We start from the raw sequence: 12,129 nt of genomic DNA, 5'->3' as shown, positions 1-12,129 counted from the left end.
AAAAGCATACACAACACGCTTTCAACTTTATTTTTGTTTTTTTTTTTGGTTTTCCTACTGCAACCAGTCTGTCGTCGTCGTCGTGGTGGGGCGGCATTCAAATTTGGCGCTTGAATTTGTTGCAAGTTCAGAGTTGAAGCTAGAGGAGCCGCTGCACACAACAGCAGCTGCAACTGCTGCTGGCGGGAAGTCATAGTCGTCGCCGTCGTCGTCGCTTTTGCTCCATGTTGCCTCAAATCGAAATCAAGATCAAGATCAAAATCAGCAGCATCATCGGCCATGCCGCCACGTATCAAATGAGTAGAACTAAGAAATGAATCTTCTTTTAACCAAAACCGGGAGGGCTTGGGATAACTTTGGTTGTTCCGAAATTATTTTTGTATACTCTTGCAAGTTTTTCAAATACTCTTTTTCTGCCTTATGTTTACAAAATTTTAGTATATGTAAGTAATAAGTTGTAATGAGCAAGAGTAATGCTTTGTATGGAATTTGGTCATATATGTACAGTAGAATCCGGTTAAAATGACGCTCAAGGGACCGACGATTTTCGTCGTTATATCCGGAAGACGTACCGGAGGCCCTTTCATAAAAGTTTCTATTGGGACCAACTAATCACTCATCGAACTTTAGTCGATATAAGCGGACAGACGTTATAAGCGGAGACGTTATAACCAGATTCTACTGTATATATGTATGCCACTTCGCCAATATTGATCAAATTTACAAGAACTATACCTTATTTTCTAAATCTGTAAATGTTGTAGGGACTGAGCAAGAAAGTTTTTCTGATATAAAATATTTCAATGGGAGATTCATGATGTAGTAATCTGTTCTACAAATCAAACCTTGCTCGAGGTCAGTCTTCAAAAGAAGATTGAAATAACCTTTAACCTTGAAATAATTTAAAGGCAACACAAAAAGGTGAGTAGATTGCCTGTATAGCTGTTTCAAGAACCATCAAGTTCTATCAGTATCAGCAGACTTTATTAAAGAACTTCAAAATTTCATTGGCCATACCATATCTTTAACGCTTAAACTAGTTGGGAATTGCAACAAAATGGAAGCGAAAATCATTTGAGAACCGTTTTTTTCTGACAAGCACGAGTCGAATTGTTTCCGAAGTGCCGTTGCCGAAGCTACACGAGCATTTACAGTGTATGGTGAGACGGCAGCGCTGCGGCAGAGGTAGGCCCTAGTCCGACCACTGAAGTAAATCTAAGAGATAAATAGTACTGCGGGTTAAAGAATCTATAAGACAATTGTGAATAGAACCAATTCGTCTTGTTGATCCAATCGTCTTGATGTGGTCAGAGGTCAGAGTGTTTCTTACTCTTAATATACCCATTTCCGATAGAGTACAAAAAAACTCATGTGAAAGATTCAACTCAGATTCGTGACGCACAATGTGGTCATGGCGAGAGAGTGAGGCCACTACACCTATTTCATTCTAATGGTTAAATAGATTCCAGTACGAGTTTCGACTATATCGTCTTCTTAAGAATCATCATCAACAACAACCGATTTACAATTGAAGGGCGTAAATGACGATTGTTTCTGACAATTCTCTAAAAGACAGCTCTGATAGAGACTTGTCTATAATACGACTTTCTGAGATTTCTCTAGAAGACATTTTAAGATGATAATCCCAACTTATTTAGAATAAAACCCGACAAAAGTGTATATAACTGTTCGAATAGTGGTCTCTACACTACCGATCGCCTCATATATTAATGTTATGCTAATTTAATTGAAATGCAGGTCACACATTTGCAACGATTCCCAGTTCTCAGCCTTGTTTAATTTGAATTAAAATGAGAATTAGAAAACAAACAAACTATAACTAAAATAAAACAAAAAACCTTTCCACATCATTGCCCATCCAAAACCAACTAAAAACAAAACAAAAAAAACTAATTAGTTAACAATATTTTGTATAAAATTCAAATCAGATGATATAACCGAAACACTGTAACGGTTATTAACACACAATCCAATCAGAGCAGTCACAACAACAACATCAACAAGGAGAGCAGCATCAACACAAAAACTAAAAACCAGTTTCTCTTTATAATAAATTTTTGTTGACCAATTAGAATGAAAACTAATTGCTCAAAAGCCAACGGGAAGATCGCAGACCAATTAGTCAGACCAACACAAACATTAATAGAGAGACTGAGAGAGAGCGAGCGAGAGAGAGAGGGCAAAGCAACTCACACATGAGTTAACTTGGCTGGAAGCTGAAACCAGTTCTAAACCGTTTTTGGCCAACCAACCAGAGACTACGAAAACAACTCAAAACCTACAACATTTTAGCCTAAACTTGCCTCCCAACTGAGCCAAGTCCAAAACAGTTGCCAGTCAAACGCGAAACGTATCAGACGCGCAGGCGCAGCGTTTTTCCAATAATCTCTCTTAAAAAAAAAGAAAAAGAAAAACAACAACAAAAACAAAAAAACACGATCCCAATTGGATAGACTCGCGCATTGGATCACAAGATCGTGAGGGCCTTTTCTATATCGTAAACTGAGTAAACCGGCGGAAATAAAACTATTTAAAAAAACATAAAGAAAATTGTGATTTCTATATATAAAATAAATCAAAATTCAAGTTCGACCTTTTAGCTATTAGCAGCTCGTAAAACAAGTCGCAAAAAAAAAAAAATAAATTTAAAAACCAATTGAACTCACGCGAATGCAAATTAAGAAATCTTTTTGAAAAATCATTATCTTTCAATTATAATTTAATAATACAAAAAATATATGCAAAAATCTAACATTGTATTTAATCATATTTTAATGTAATTAAAAAAAAATCACCAGAAAAAGTGTGTGTGAGTGTCTGAGTGTGTGTGTCAGTGGGTGTTTACTTTGTGCCTTAATTTGCATAAATTCACATGGCTAAGGAAAAAGTTTAAATAATTAATTCTTAAGTATTTCTTAATTGAAACTTAATGGATGGCGCATAAGATCAAAAAACCCTTCAATTTGAAATTCTTCTGCCACTGTGTGAAGGTAAGTCCAATTAGAAGAAGATGCTGAGAATTGTCCCTGGCATTCAACTTGGGATTTTGAGTTCTCGGGGCAAGAATTAACCATGGTCTTAAAATTTATGCACAACACGCCAACTTCGTTGCCAAGGACACACACATTTTGATTAGTGGATTTCACTTTTTGTCAAGGATGGCAACACAAAATTCAATTTCATTAACGAATCTTAATTTCATTAAACATTGAAAAATGGTCATTCCATACAAAAATGTCAAAGCCCAAAAATAAGGTCAATATGAGTGGATGGATGATTGGGAAATGGGGAGAGGGGGGAGACGATTTTGTCTGGCTGCCAACAGCTGGGCAAGTTAAACAATGCCAGACATGGATGGAGCAGCAAACTGTCATATCCTCAGGGAATTTGGCAACAATTACCAATAACCGAAACAGAAACAGAAACAGAAAACGGCAAATAGCAAAAGGTTATCAAACTGCAGAAATCAACAGAAATCAAGACAAATTGCACAGGCGAAATAAAGCAATAAAAGCCAAAGCGACGGCATTCGCTTTGGTTTTACGTTTTGTTGTGCCCAAGGATATGCCAAAAAGGATGTGACAGCACGTTGATGTTAACAGAGAGAGGGAGTGAGGGTGGGCAGAGAACTCGGGTTTTAGTTTGCTTTTCTGTGACCACTTGTGTGAGCAATTTGCTTCTTTAGTCATAAGGAGTAGTGAGAAAACGGTGGCCAATCTATTTTAAAGTGGTGAAAAGATAAAAGAGAAACAGTTTTGAAATGTTCTGTATGGTTAATGGCTTCAGTAGTTTATTGTTATCCTCAAATATAGAATGCATGAGATTGGATAACTCTTGCTTCCAGTTTTACTAGACCCTTTTACTTAAAATTGAGAACTGTTCTCGTTTCAGAGTAGAGTAGAGCGGAGATTAGTCGAAAGGAAATCGTCAGCAATTCTGCACAGTTTTAGAACTTGACATTATCAATGAATTATTAATGGTTTTCAATTTTAATTTGAATCATTTTTGTGTTCTCCAATATATCAGCTAAAGGGTTGCCGGCGCTTTGTAATTATTTAGTTATAAATTTGCTGTTGAGTGCAAATCTTGCAAACACAACTAAGATTTAATTTGTGAGTGGTTATCAAACTAATTTTAATTTTTACACAATATCAAAGAAATATTTTAAAAATTTAAATATTTTAAACATACATTTTACGAATTTTTTATCGCTTACCGACAAACTGACAAACTTTAAAAGTGGTATAAAGATTTCGATTGAATACTTTCGGAAACGAGAAAAGGTAAATTTAATTTCGATAGCTGTCATACATATGCTTTTCCGACTTAGTTTTCTAGTCGCTTGCTAAGAATAATCATTGTAAATGAATAAATGAATTGATCGATTTCATCCATTCATGGCTAATTTTACTCTCAAAATACTGAAAAATATGTTTGGAGGTGTAACGTAAACGTATTAATAAGAAAATTGACATTTCCTTTTATCCTATTTCATTTTATCTATCTATTTGAAACCAAATAAATTTTGCTCAGAATTGAAAGCGAAAACTGGTCACAAATCTGATTCTGACCAAATCATTCGGAATTTCAAAAGAAAATACGTTTTTTCTTTTTTTGTTTATTCAATTAATATTGAAAGATAGATTCTTAACTAAAGAAAGAAAGTGTTGTCTCCATACGAGCACTTTAGTATTTAAATTTTTATAATATGTACACGTTTAAGAGAGCAAATTATTCTTATGTTTACAGTGTAATTCATGGGATTAAATATATGACAAAAAGGGAACATGTCGGATTGAGGGATATTACCCTCTACATTTGTGATTCTTTATAATTAAAAAATACATCTCTAAATAAAAAAAACTTATGTTTATTTGGCCAATAAATTTCTCAATGTTTAAATAAACATAATTTAAAAACAGAATTAAAGTTTTTTATAAAAAAAAATGAGAGCCAAACAATATCGGATGACTTCTTTTGGCCCAGATGACTTCTTTTGCGCCACTTTGTATAAGGTAGTTAAGTATCTCATGCATATGAGAATAAGCAATTTTGTTATGCAATTTATCAAAATAAAAGAAGTTAACATATTAACCAAGTAACTAAAGGGGTTCACATTAATAGGATCCATGGACAGATCTAGAAATTATTTTCAAAAAAGATCCGTTCAAAAATCAAGACTTTGAGTCTTTAAAGTACTATATACCGACAAAATCCATTCATCGGAAATATTCAAAGTTACTGGGTTACTTTGAATAAATAAATAATTTGAATTGGGATAAATACTTTAAAGACTCACTAGTTTGGGTGTAAATTGCCGAAAAGCTAAATAATTATTGTAAATACTAATATTTCTAGGGGTGTTCAGACTCCACGGACTTTCCCCCTAAATCTGTACGTAGTAGGAACCCATTTTATACATTATATAGGTATTAAAAATATTATATTATATTTAAAGAAAATGTTATTTTTGATGGTATTTAACATATTGCTAGAGATCTCGAGAGAATTTGATTACTTTTCATTGGAACTAGCCGAAGACAGACTTGTGAATCTCTTTAAGTTCATCTACTCTACTCATCTGATATCTAAAAATGTGCTGAAATTGCTAGATTTTTGCCTGGTTTAAAGTTGATTCCTTTTGAAACCTTGAAACCTTTTACAGCTATAATCAAAGTAGGCAAATACATACATACATATATGAATGGAAGTAGCTGCAGTTCATATGGTAATAGGTATAAATCATAAAATTCAAAGGTTTAATGAGTTGTCAAATTCTAGAAAGTTATGTTTTCTTGAAAAGGATTGCCGAAAGTCGTTTCTTAAAAGTTCATTCGCTACACAAACGAATATATGTATAATGTCAAGTCTGTTAAGCATTTGTTCTTGTTGATTTATTTCGTTCAAATGCGTGCAATTCGAGTAGTAGTCAGTAGTTGTTAGTTTAGAATTCATTTGCAAATTCTAGACTAGCAAGTAATCCAGGGGCCCAGCAGCCGATGCCTATCCAAGAGGAAAACACAGACAGAGAGAGAGAGAGAAACAACAACAAGAAACCGAGTCTTGTTTTGGATTGTTGTCAATCACGAATCGCCAGACACGACAACTAATCACTGATCTTGCCTAATTTTGATGATTATCCGGCGCTTCCGAAACAGTAGCAGGACTTACCTTCTCGATAGTCTATTTTGAGCCCTTTGTGGGCAGTCTCACACAGACTGACCTAATTTGCGGTATGGCGGGGATTAAACGCCCTTGTCTTGTGGTCACTAATAGCAACCAGGCCAACCAGGCCTATTAGGCCAACTAGCCTGGCCAACGAGCCTCAGGCTAGACGATGTTAATCTTAACTTTTTGCTGCTGGAAAAGGAGTTGCGCTAATGTTTATTTGATTTCGCTTTTGTCTCAGGATGCTGCTTAATCCCCGGCGCTAGGATAATCCACCATTTAGACAGAGCTCAGTCACAAGTCTAGACAATGGTCAGCGCCAGGCATCGTGATAAATTTTTCTTTCATGCACTTGTTTTGACAAAAACAAAAAAAAAAACTGAAAATTTTCTAGGTCAAGTGAATGCACCCAAAAAAAATGAAACTTCCTTGCAACAATGGACCACACCAGAGAGAGAGATAGACAGAGAAAGAGGGAGAGGGAGAGATTGGGTAGCCGCATTTAGCCAAATGATTCTTTAATAGAATTTAAGGCCTGTAGCATCTTTCGCGATATTCGATATCGATTGATGCAGCTGCTAAACAATAAAGCCATTTGAGGCTATAAATAAATATAATTTATTTATTTTAATTTTTCCCCCTTTTAGCTTTTTTTTTGTAATGAGATTTTGCATAGATCTTCTTTGTGCTTTGGCTTTAGCAAACAGAGCCATCAATTGTCTGCCCATTGTTTCTGCCTATAGACCAGTCTCACATGTGTGTCTTGCTGCTGCTGCTGCATTGGTTTTGGGCTGGCTGGCTGGCTGGATTTTGGGGTGTGCCCGTGTTGCCTCTTGATATTGATATAGCCTTGGCACCAAAAGCAACAAAAACATAAAAAAAGAAACAAAATCTGTGCGGCTTTTGGCCTTTTGGCTGCCAAATGTTATACATGAATACAGTGATTGCTTGCAAGTTGGTTAAAAAGTATTATTACTTCTTACTGGTCAGCTTATATTAATTTATTTAGTCAAAAAGTTTTCTCAACGATCCCAGACCCCCCACCCCCCCACAGAACACTTTCTGTTCGTTTATATTTCCACTAGAGAAACTTTCTAAGGCCTTAATTTAAGTTTTGCTAATTACAAATATGACTCAATTAAAAGTTTGTGCTGTCATATTTCCAATTACTCAAATGTCTACGACTAACATTTTTTTTAACTTTGCTTTTTCCAGAAAGTTACTATATGAAAATAAGCTGGCAAATCGCAATTTCATAAATTAAAAATAAAGAAAATTTTTGTTCAACCACTTTAAAGTTTAAACTTTATGTATTTCATAGTAAATGAAACAATAATTAAACAGAAATATTTTGATATTCTCTTTTGGCAGACCAAAATGAAATTAATAGGTTCTCTGTCCTTCCACAATCCTTTTCATTATCCCGGACGGCTTTCTTTTTGTTTCGAAATAAAAACTTTGATTCTGTTTTTAAACCATGTTTATTTAAACCTTGAGAATTTTATTGGTCAAATAAACAAAAAAATGAAATATTTAGAAAAAAAAATGAAAGCCAAACAAGATCGAATGTCTTCTTTTGGCCCACACTGTATAAGAAAATCATCAAGCTTAGATTCCTGAACTGATTTAAATAATTCAAGTGAGTCTGCCTTAGATACATATTCTTCATTGCCATTCGTTCATGTCGTTACACTTATAAATCTTGCTTGTCAATTATGATAAATCCGTAGTCGATATTTTAAGGCATTCTTGTCTAAATCTTGTACTATGTGAAACAAGCAACAATTGACAATCTGTATATCCAACTGCATAGTTTTTGATTTGCCAAATTTCGTAAGTTCTATGCTCTTAAATTCAAAAATTTAGGCCACTGGTAACAAGATCTTATTGTGATTTCTTCACATAAGTTTGCCAATATTTTTGAACTACCTATTCAGAGCCACGATTTGGAAGCATGATCTCATGATCATTTAATGGCATTATTTGATCGATCCAAAGATCTTAATCTAATATTATAGAACAAGTTACATACAAAACGAATAAATTATTCTGAAACCAAAATAGTCAAAAACATTTAAAGTTTTCCCATTCCATTTGTAATCATCAAGTTATAAATTTAATGATTATGTTAATTCGAAAACGTAGAAAGCGTATGTGGAGATGGGAATAAAAGTCCTTTACTAGAGAAAGAGAGAGCAGTGTTTAGTTGTTAACTGAAGTAACACTTTCTCAGGCAAACCCAATCATTACACATAAAGTTAGGGCACACACACACACACCCTCATACACACACACACCCACACACACACTCTTATTCCACATACTCTTCATAATCCCACAATGCTTGCCCTTTGCTCAAATGTGAACACCATCAACAATTACAATAAAAAAAACTTAACTTTTTTCACACAATTCAATGGGTTGTGTTGTATTTTTTTTTTTAATTTTTTGTTCACACGCTTAAATTATAATTTCAGTTAGTTTCTTATTTGGGTTGTTTTTGTTATCTTTCGGAAGCACCCAGATATATGTATGTATGTAGTTCCATATGCTGACTGGCACCACATGAGCATAGATTTTTTATTCGCCTTTTGTCTTTTTGGGTTTCGAAGGGAGGGAGAGAGATGGAGGCTAATTTAAATTTTTATTTTTTTCATTCTTTCTTTAAGAAAGTTGACCAGGCCGTGACCGCCTCATTAACTTTCGCACCTAGTTCCCGTAAGGGGACAACCACCCCCGCGTCTAAGAAAAAACGTTCTGTAAGATAAAAATCGATTTTCGCGGTCGTCGGCACCAACGCCAACAATAACAACAACAACAATTGACCAGCCGTCCGGCAACTTTCCTAACTTAACCTTTATTGTCCGAAAGTTGTTCTTCTTATTCTTTACTTCTTTCTCCTTCTACCTTATTCTTGCACTTTTCTTTTGGTCTTTTCCTTTTTTGGTCAACGTAAATTTACATTTTACTTGGCCGGCCTTTAAGTTGGTCATTCGGCTTCTGTCTCTCCCTCATCTCATCTTCTTGTTCTTCTATTGCACTTCTTTCCTGTATTTTTTTCACTTTACTTTACTTTACTTTACTTCTTCTTGTGCCTTAAACGATATTTATCTTTTGTCATAATATGCGCTGGGAATCACCTTAGCCTTAGAGAGATATTATCATAGTCGAGGTGTGTCTCTACTTGAATTTCTTTGACCTGGTCTACTGTTATATGACCATTATGATGACCCCTCCAACCCCGCTCTCTCTCTCTCTCTTTATCAATTGTTTTGTTTTTTTTTTTTTCTTACCAGAGCACTGTTAGTAATGTTTTTTTTCTATTTTCTTTGTGTATGGTGGTCACTCTCATTGTTTTTAATTACTTCTCAAGTTGCGTTTCCTTTCAATTGCCGTTTTCTATTGTAATTAAGATTTCTATAATATTAAACCATTTTGTAGAAATTATCAAAAGGCAGCAGATTCATTTTGTTTTGTTTGGTCTTGTATGGGAATTAAATGAAATTGATTTCATTTAGATATAACATAGGATGTTTGCCCACTTTCTTGAAATGTAAATGTATATTTCTATTCTGGTGAGTTTGCAAATAGATTTATCGATTTTAAAGTATTTTAGGTAAGTAAATAAGAAAAAAAACATCTATAAACTCGATGGTTTTAACCTATTTCGGGTCTTGTGTATCAAACTGCAACATTAGTTCTTTATGTTTTCACAATGGTTTCATAGAAAAAATGGTTTTGAATGTTTTTCATCAAAGTTGCCATTTTTTCGAAACAATTCACATTTTCTGTTGGCTTCAAACTTTTAAGATATTAATTTTTTTACAAGCTTTCTTTGATGAAGTTTCTAAGAATTTGCCACTCTACAAATTTTGGAAAGACATGAAGCTTCGTTTTCTATCTAGCAAGAAAATCTAGGACGCAAATGTTACAAAAAATCGATTCTGGGTCTATTTTTGTTGATGTTTTCTTTGCGCATTTTGCCAATACTGAAAATTTTCTATTAACAGTTTACTTTTAAAATGAGATATAAACATTCAATAGCAGCAGCATAGACTTTATACCTTCTTACGACTCAAAATATAAACTTTTGTTCATATTTGGCTATTTTGTAAAAATTCAACTAACTTTTTTGGCTTTTTTCTTTAAATATATAAATTAGAGGATACTATGTACATGAGTCAGGGCATAAAAAGTTAATTTTTTTAACATTATACTAGAGTAGAAGTTAAAAACAACTCATTATAAAAGGCGCAACTAAATTTAGGCAGGATAAAGATCCTGTTTTCAAAGGAAAACAGTCAAAATTTAAACCCCTAGAAAACTCTTTGAAAAATGCCAAAATTGTAACCCCTAGAAAACTGTTTGACTTTTTAAGTAGAAAATATTGTATATTTTAAAAAAGTTTTGTATTTTATTTAAGTATATTTAAGTCAAATGTGAGTATACAGCTATTTAGTTTGATTTTGTTGACTTTTAACATAAAATTCTATTTTTCTTTAACTTAAATTTTTTTGTGGAGCTTGAAAAATATGTTAATATGAGATTACTCTTACTTATTACTTACGTTTTATAAGTGTTGTTCATGGCGAATATTTCGCATATAATCTAAGATCATAAAACAGAATAAATTACAATGTTTACAAAATCAAAATTGCATCGAATGAACCTTCAAAATGACTTTTAAAGCCGTGGTCTTGGATTTCATGTATGCTAAAAGGTCACTTTTTCATGTTAAATACAAAAATTTTTCCACCCCTTTACAAAATGATAAACAATTGCGAGTTCAAATTGTACAAACATTTTATAAAACTATTGAAATAGTCTATTTAATCAGTTCAATGAAGTCAAAAACTGTAGTTAACTGTTTATTTAAACTCGTTTCATTAAAGCCTTTTAGCTTCAGTTTAACCAAATTAGGTTCAAGGTGACTTTTCAAGTCAGTAGTAACTATCATTACGTATACGCCCCGTTTAGCAGCATTATATGTACATACAAACAGAATGACAAAGCAAAGACAAAGTTGGTAGGGACAGGCTGATAATAATAATGATTAGTTGAGGGAATGGTGTAGAAAGCCACCCGAGATATCCCTTTGGGGTCCTCTCCCCACTAAATGAATACATATATTTTAGGGAGCAACGTATGAATGCGCGCATAACTCTTATATGAGCAGAGTAGATGGTGAGTATATAGCAGCACACACACACACACACACAAACACAAAATCCTCTAAGGGGGTGTGTGTGTAAACAACGTATATAGAGAAAGATGTTGGAAAACTGAACGACGAACTTTTCGTGTGGGCGGAAAACGACGAAAAACGTAAAAAAAGAAAAACACGACTGGCGGAAAAACTTTTATACACAGACACAGAGAGACCTACACACACGTGAGTGAATGAGATAGATGAATGGAGAGTTGATGATGACGACAACAACACCTCCATCCAAAAGGATAAGGGGAGGACCTAAATGTGTGTGTGTGGGTTGAGACATTTGCACAGCTTCCCACCACATTGGTGAGGACAAAATAAAACACTTGTGGTTCTTCAACTCCTTTTGCCGCTATCTAAATATTCGTTATGTTTAGGTTCCATTTTGTAGGCACTTTGGAGAAACTTTCACTTTGTGTCTCTTGAAATCATAATGAGTGGAAAAGTTGAGGAGTAGAATCTCACATAAATTGGTTGTTTATTAAGATTTTTCGATTCTGTCTCAAGTCTGTAATGTTGGTCCCCGCGTCTTTAGCCCCTTCACATCAAAGGCAATTGCAGTTATTATCCTTGCTGCCAGTTTCATGCTAATAATACCAGAAATCAGTGGGAAGTGGACGAGACAAAGTCATTAATGAGGATAGTCAACGAACGAGACGAAGTTGAATGCCAAACAAAGCGACAGTTCAAGATTGCTGCGTTTGCCATTCTTATAACAAAAAAAG

The sequence above is a fragment of the Drosophila willistoni genome, assembly GCF_018902025.1.
Source record: "Drosophila willistoni isolate 14030-0811.24 chromosome 2L unlocalized genomic scaffold, UCI_dwil_1.1 Seg196, whole genome shotgun sequence".
NCBI lineage: Eukaryota > Metazoa > Arthropoda > Insecta > Diptera > Drosophilidae > Drosophila > Drosophila willistoni.
Note: the sequence above shows the minus strand (reverse complement) of the source record.